This window comes from Patagioenas fasciata, chromosome 3, assembly GCF_037038585.1.
Source record: "Patagioenas fasciata isolate bPatFas1 chromosome 3, bPatFas1.hap1, whole genome shotgun sequence".
Classification (NCBI taxonomy): domain Eukaryota; kingdom Metazoa; phylum Chordata; class Aves; order Columbiformes; family Columbidae; genus Patagioenas; species Patagioenas fasciata.
Window position 1 is genome coordinate 84,272,306 of NC_092522.1, and position 8,273 is coordinate 84,280,578.

Here is an 8,273-nt window from a genome sequence, read left to right on the forward strand (position 1 = left end):
GTTTTTGCACCCTGCAGACTGTTCTGAGACCTGCTATATCTCTTAAGTACACTGATGTTATCATGTCAAGCTGTGACTCAAACATTTTCTATTAAAGCTGGAGCTAACACTATGATATAATGGATCTTTTCCATTTCTAGCTTCTGTGTGTGTCCCTGTAGGCTGGAACTTTGCAATGAGGGCACTGAAATGTCAAACAGGCTTTGAGGAACATGCAACTGCTGCACATTGTCAGGCTTGCAAGCCAGTCCTTTTAAAAATGTATAATTAAATTGTAGAACTCATTGCTGGGAGATGTTACAGAGGATAAAAGTATGAGCGGATTAAGAAAGAAAAATACCTCAACAACAAAGAAGTGAAAGTCCACGTATAGCTGTTTAACACAGTAGTCGGGATGTAACATGTAAGCATCTCCTGATCACCCTTAAGAAGAACGCACTGGGCTAAAACATGCCAGCATGAGTGCCACACTAAAGCTGCTTGGTAGCTTTGTGGTTGACTTGCTGGAACGAGACATTCATTGGTCAAGGTGTCAAACACCCTTTCACCAGCACTTCAGAACTTGAAAGGACCAGCAGTGTGGTACAGAGGCATCTGAACAGGCCAAGAAGAAGCAGGCCTCAGGACAGTGTGAAAGGAAGCACAGCGGTTTTTGAGTTAGACCCACAAGTCCATATTGTCCAATGGCTTTTCCTGCCATCTATCACGCATTTCTCAGCGTGACAAAGGAAAACATCCAAGAACGCATAAATCTGGAAGCAAAGTGTTTTCACCCTGTCCAGAAATGTTGCAAGCTTAATACTTCAAAGGTCCTCACTGCACGGAGACTATAATTCAGATTGCAGCAGAAGTAATTGGTTGCATAGATACAGCTGCTGAGGTGTGTCAGATAGTCACCACAGACACGGCAGAAGCTGTTCCTGTCCTTTCTTTCAGAGTTCACTTGCCTCTGGAGCTCAGTTGTGGAACAGCCTCTATGGGCACCTCTACTCTACTTCTGCACAAAGTCAGCTGGTGTTGCTTAATGTATTTTGAGCTAATCTTGGCTGACCTTTTGCTGAAGCAAATAATAGACACTTGTATGAGCTTTTCTGCTGCCTCAGCTCTGGCGACAATGCCCTCTGGCAGAAAAGCAGTCATGTCTAAAACTTCCACAGATGCTTTCACAAAAGTTCTTTAACATAACTCCGCAGCTCAGTAAGAGCTCACTCCCTGCACAGGCAAGGTGTAGCAGAGCAGAATGTGGATTTTCTCCTTTTAAGCCCCAAGATAGAGCTGTAGCTATGTCCCCACATAGACAGTAGGATGCTCAGACTGCAGAATTCAGTGGGGTTTTTTTTGCTGTTCTGCACAAGAAAGAAAGACTCCAGGCTGTGTTACAGCCTTCTGATTAAATTGGCAGAGCTGGAAATCACAGATGACATCTTTGTACTGAAAAGAGTTCATCCCACCATGACTTCTGCTGAAAAGCTGTTCCAGAACCTGATTCTTCTGATGATTAGAAATGTCCTAAATTTCAAACTTAAATTTATTCATAGCTCTTTTCCCTCCTTGGTGATTGCCATCTCACTGCCTGTGTATTTATAAGCATCAATCATAACATTAGAAAGGACTTTATATAAAGCAATCAGAAGAAATATACTTCAGTAAACACGATCTGAAATTGAAAAAAGGATGGTTTTTTTTTTTCCAAGTTTGTGGGTAAAAATACATCTTTGCTGTAACCACCTCCTCCCTGCATAAAGAAAAAAAATCAGAGCTGGTGTCAGCTGGTCTATTTGAAGACAAAAAGTGAAGGGAGTATGCTGATCATTAGCAAAGGGCTGATACTTCAAACTTGTTTACTTTTAGTAACACAGAGTTGCTTTAAAATGACATAGAACTTTCAACAATCCTTTTCTCCTTGGTAATGAGCATTCATAAGAATAGAATAGTGTCAAGTTATTAGTTTTTAAATGGATATTTTACTTATTCTTTGGCTATTTTACAATCCTCCTCCCTAAAAACGAACAGGTGGCACCTTATTTTATCTGCTAGAAAATGGCTTTATAATGTCCACATTTTTAAAATGCAAAACAAAAGCAGCAGAGCCTTATAAAAGAACAGCCTGCTGCTTGTGTGATTGCCTTTACAGGTGCTCAACATTATCATTTCATGTGGATACTGAAGAGACAAGAACTGATGTGCCAAGCCAAATGTAATATGCAGGATGTCTAATCACTAGAAAGCCGTTACTTCCCTAAGTAAGATGGATATGAAAAAAATTATTTCTTCAGCCTGTATCTGTTTGTTTGAACTCTAGTGCAAGGTCTTCGAGTCAAAGGGTGCATCATACAAGGGGTGTATGCACATATATGCATACAAACTGCTCAATGGCATGACGTCTCTGATAATGATGTCCTAATTGTTGACTTCTGGCATTTGTGCATCTGAAATTAGAAATTAAAATAATAAAAACCTATGAAGATCACAACAATGTTTAAGGAGCACCCATTTCCCCTCCTCCTTATCTATTCAGCATGGAGATCACCAGCCACAAAGGAAGAAGCTGACTTTTCTATCGCAGCTCTTGGGTACTGCTCCAAAAGTAACTCTAACTTGTTCTCTCTGCTGTCTTTTTATTTAGGATCTACATCTACAGTGCTTTCACCTTGTCTGCCTCACATGAAAGATATATTTGAGCTTATTTAAATAAGAATTCCACTTCACTCAAAGTAGAACTGTTCCTTGGTTAGACCTATAACACTGGGACCAATAGACATATTCATACATTATACAAGAAAGTGTAAAAGTAATCACTCCCAGGACAGAATTAAATTCTGAACTTGTATAGGTTAACATGACTTCTGAAAAATAACAACACTATTTAATTGGCTAAATGAGTTGGCTTTTGCTGAGGCACACAGATTGTCACATAGCACTGCCAGATCTAATGACCAGATACAACTCAGAAATGTTAGAGCCATTGAGACTGAAGTTCTCTGAAATCATTGGATGAATTTGTAGAAGTATTCAAACAAAAGGCGAAAAAGGTGTTTGGCATAATCTGAAATGGTAGTGAAAGGGCATCATTTTGCCTCAACTCTAATGTAACTCTATTGTATCCATGCTCTATACAGTTCTGGTCTTGTGTCTGGAAAAGGATGTGGTAGAGTTAAGGAAAATACAGACAAGACAACAGAAATTATTAAAGGGATTAAATGGCGTGGTTGGCTTCTGAGATCAGACTAAAAACTTTGAGACTTTTCAACTCGGAGAGTGCTGTGGTGAGACAAGATTTTATGAAATCATGAAAGTAGCTGAAAAGATGAACACGGTACCTTTTTTCATCAAATCACAGAGTTTGGCTCATTTGGTGAAATTAGGTTAAAACAGAAAAAAGGAACACATTACATAGTGGCTACTGAACTTCTAGACTTGCTACCAAAAGAGGTTGTGGAAGCAGATCCCAACAGCAGGTTCAAACAGGGATTGCACAAGTTCATGGACAATAGGTACAAAAAATTGATAGCAAAAGCACTAGGCAAGGATTTACCTTCCTAACAGCCGTGGAAGCCAGGGGAGTACACAGAAAAAGGCCCGAAGAAGTTGTCCAAGCTTATGTGCACTCTATAAATAGTTTCTCCTATTGCTGCTGTTTTGGTACATATTAGCAAAACCTTAAAGACCCCTTGGGAGGGAGAGTGCTAAAGGTAATCAAAACAAGGAGAAAAAGTGAACTACAATGAACAACAAACGAAAGGGAAAGGTTACAGGATCGAAAATACAGAGATAGGGTTTCTTAGGACCCACAGTCCAACCCAGTGGGGCATTTCCCGTGTTGACCTACGTTGTGTGTTTTATGTCCTTATATACCTTTTTTCTCTCTGAGGAGTCCAAGTTGTAAAAGCCGTAAAGTCCCTGTTATATTACAAGTTTTGTTCTAAAAATGGTAAAGCATATTTAGGACAAAGGGAACTTTAAAAGAATTTGAAAACATAGCTAATCCCAGGTGTAATTAAAATAGGGTTGTATCTTTTTTTAAAGAGATAAAGGAAAATTATGTGCAACACCACAGTAAAATTTTCCCAAAACATTTTTTTCATGGTGATGTGGATGGTGCACAGATGCAACAGAGCTTTGGTTTATCTTGCTTCAAAGGCAAACAGTAGCAACTGAAACAGCCTTTGAGAGGAAGGTGAATTTATGAGGTTTGTTGACCATTTTTTGACTTTTGTTATGACAAACAGAAGAGGAATCACTTCAAGAGCAGTCAGATGGCCAAAAGAAAAGGGACAATGAATCTATGGCAGTACCTGAAATTACATAATAAGTTATCTCATATTTGCTTGGCAATGACACAAATTTTGCTCAAATGCTTTCTCTTTCTCCATCTCCCTCTCAGAATAAAAACAAGACAGAAAACAAAGTACTGAAGCTGTGAGGAAATGACTAGTTGATATTTGCTCCACTGCAAAAGCAGCTCTAGAGGACCTCATTTTTCTAGAGAAAGGTGTGAAAGCATTTTCATGCTACATTTCAAACTCAGTTCCAGTTCAAAAGCCTTCTGCATCAATTCTCAGGTAAATGTAATAAATTTCAATTTCCAAATAGCAGTCTGTTTTTTCACTATAATCCTTACTCACCCAGCCTTTCTTCACTCAATCCAGTTACTGTGGTGAGCTTGCTTGCATTCCACATATAAGCAGAATAAAATACTTGTATAACTTCAAGCACATGAATAACGCTCACAAGGACAAACTTCAGAACTGCCCCTTCTTTGTTACACTATACTGTGTTTTTTCATGTCTTCAAATACATTCTATTACAAATAAAAAGCAGGCAAAAGGGACGATATGGTTTTTATGTTGGATATACCAGAAACCACATTTTGAAGTCTTCCTTTTCTTCAGGGCAGAGAGTTCAGATAGCCTGAAACTCAAGACTCTTTTGAGGCTGCCTATAACTAACTGCTTAATAAAATAAGTGCAAATATAAAATCTCTGAACATTTGCTTTTTCTTCTGTTTACCTTCATGACTTCTTGCTATGGTTAGAAAAATAAAATCTAACTGCAACACTTTATCATTCATGTTCAACGTTTCTAAAAAGCACACCTTTTCTTTTGGGCAAGTCTTCTCTGTCACTCCTACCCCAGCATTACTCTTCGACATGTTCTGTAAGACAAAAAAAATATCTGTGGAGCTGAATTTTAGTAAAAACTGAAGAGCAGTCATGTTACATCCTGATTTCCCTTCAGCAATACTAATGGTTTCACAAAAAGGTCTGACCATTTGCTCTTAGTCTTCACATGCTATATTGAAAATAATCACTGTTAAATATCATAAATATGAATAGTATAATCAGGAAAAGTCTAAATAATGCTGAAACACTCATGTAGGATATTTTCAGTTGACAACTGTTTAAATAATTCTGACTGTTGCACACAAAGTGAATTAGCATAAGCATTATGTTACTTATATTGTAATAATAATCATAACAATTTAATGTAATCAGTGCAGTGATGAAGTGATGAGTCATTGCTCTAGGAAAATGACCAAGGAGTCTGGAAAAGGCTAATAAATACCGTAGTCAACAAAGATTCCCTGCCCTAATATTATCTTAGGAATTAACAAGACCTGTCTCCACTGCTATAACAGTAGACAGAAAGAGACATTCCACCCTCCAGGCCTTATGTGCACTGAGGCATGGCTTGAAACAGATCAATTCGACCTTACTGGACTTAGTACAGTTTGGAGCAGTAAAGCACACTGGCAACTGGCAAGTTGAGCACTATGTGCTCCAAGCCCCTCCCTGGCAAATGAAAGAAAAAAAACAACCAGGGCTTAATTCAGCATTGCTGTTCCATGCCACATCACAGGGAGAGGCATAAACATTACTGCTACTGTAGGAGAGGTGGGAGTTCAGGAAAAAAATAAAATCACAGTTCACGTCTGCTAATTAATTTTAGCTTCCTTGTGGAACCTGCTTCTGGGGTGAGGTAATTCAGAGGATCCTCATTTGTACAACAGAATTTTCTCCTAACATCTACCTGCGCAAGACCTGTTGTTCCCTACTTTGTTTGGGTCTGAATGACTGATCTTTTCTGCAGTCTTTCCTCAAGCAAACATTTTTTCTTCCATGCAAGGAACAGTTCGAATTAGTAGCCCCTTGTATTTTAAGTTATTCATTAAAGTTAAATGGCTTTCTCTTCAAGCTTGTCCTAGGGCAACTATTATAAGGTTAATCTTTCTATAGCTGTGAATCCAGGTAAGTTTCTCAATTTTCTCTGCACCCAATCAGGCACAAATATATATGAACATGCTTTTTCACTGGTTCATAGTTGTCGCCTCAATACTCATCCTGATTTCCCAAAGCAGCACTGAACATCAAAGGGAAAAATGTCACAAGCCATGAGAGGCAGTTTCAGAAGGGCAGAGAGGACCCCATCATTCAGGGTTTCTTTGGTAAGACAGATAGTGATCCTCAATACAGTGTCCCAGATACAGCTAGATTATTGTACTTATTACAGGAGTAACAACAGCACAACAACAACAAACAAAAAACTCAAAACCAAACCAAAACCCACCTAAACGGGTCAGTTCCCTACAGAGCATTCCTGCTTAGCAGAGTCTTTACCCCAGCCACATAGCCCCACAAATCACCATCCCTGCTCCACCTGGCTGCTTCTTTAGCCTCATGACAACTCTCCCAAAGCTGGGATGCTCCTTGGCAAGCTCACCTAGAAAGCAGGTTTCTTTCTGCTTTAGCTCCTCTTTTTTAAATTAGGTTCTTCAAATGCTTTCCTAATGCTCCTTGTTGAAACAAAGAAGTAGATGTGAAGCTCATACCTAAAACCAAAGCACATTAACACAAATCCATTGGGTACAATTAGGCAGATTAAGAATTAAACAACTTCTTGTATCTACTGCTACATGTAGTTCCTTGCTTTGGCAGTGAGAACCAGATGTTGTTGGGTTTAATTACTCAAAAAGAACCACTACAGGATCATTTTAAAATGTGTTTTTGCCTCTTCCACAAGATGGAGTGCAGTGATAATATCTGAGGAATTTCAAATTGAATCAATATATCATGTCTCTCCTATGCTAGAAAAAGCATTTAAAGACTTTAGCCAACCACAGCAAAACAAATCAGAAGCCCCAGTGGGGCAGTTTCTCACTACTTATGCTTATTTCAGATGGGAGGTGTTCAGAATATACCCTAGAAAACAAATAGAGCCCACATTGTTTTTTTTTTTTTTTTCTTTCTACTGCTCAATACGAGCAGTAGAACTTAACCGCAATTTTCCCACAATGGGAAATTACAACAAAAAAAGAGCTCAGATACACTTGTTAAAAAAGATGTAAGAATAAAGAAATAATTTTACTTGGGCAAGAATTTTTAAAGCAGACAGAAAAAAGTGCTCCCTCTCTGGATTTGCTTTGCATTTCTTAACCATAGCCTTGTGGCTGCAGTGCATTAGAACACAATCGAGAGTTATACTTCTCAAAAGTCAAAGCAATATCAGTGTATGTGGCTACTCACACTCTGCGGCATCCCATCAGCTCCATGTTTAGGAGATCCATTTGGGAGAAAGAGAAACTTCCTTATTCTCTTCTCTCATTGTGAGTTCACTGTGAGAAGCTGTGATTTAATCCAGAGAACTGTTAGCTGCCAATCAGGTAAATGTGTTTTGAATAGGAAGGAAAAGGGATTGTGAAAAACCCTTCCTGGTTCAGACATCAAGCTCTGTAATATAATATAGAGTTTTCATATTGATTTACATCCTTGTAAACTAATTTAATACGATGTAATGGGTCTTGCCAAGTAATACATAATAAAATAACTAGCTAAAACCACAATGAGCTACCTTGAACCACATAGATTTCGGCCTGAAATTAGAGTCTTGCTCTTCTCAGCATCAGTAGTTGCCCTATCCCAGTTCGGAAGGTAATAAAACTTCTAGTACCACATATTGTGTGACCTTAGCGTTGCAACTACACCCTATCTGGCAAATCTTCTTCCTTATCGAGTTAGCTTTGTGAGCCACGATGAGACATAGGGGTTTGTCTTAGCTGTTAAAAATCACCTGGTACAACTCCATATAATCGAGCCAGCGACTCTTAGAAGATATTTTACGTTAATTTTCCTTTGATGTACGTAAAGACTGTGATGCCACCAAGTGCATACCATGTTTCCATCCCTGCCTTACGGGAGGCTTGGAGCTCCTCTGCATGTGTTAATCCTGCTTTCAGCATCACTTTTACAAGGATTTTAAAAAGAGGTGCCTCCAAC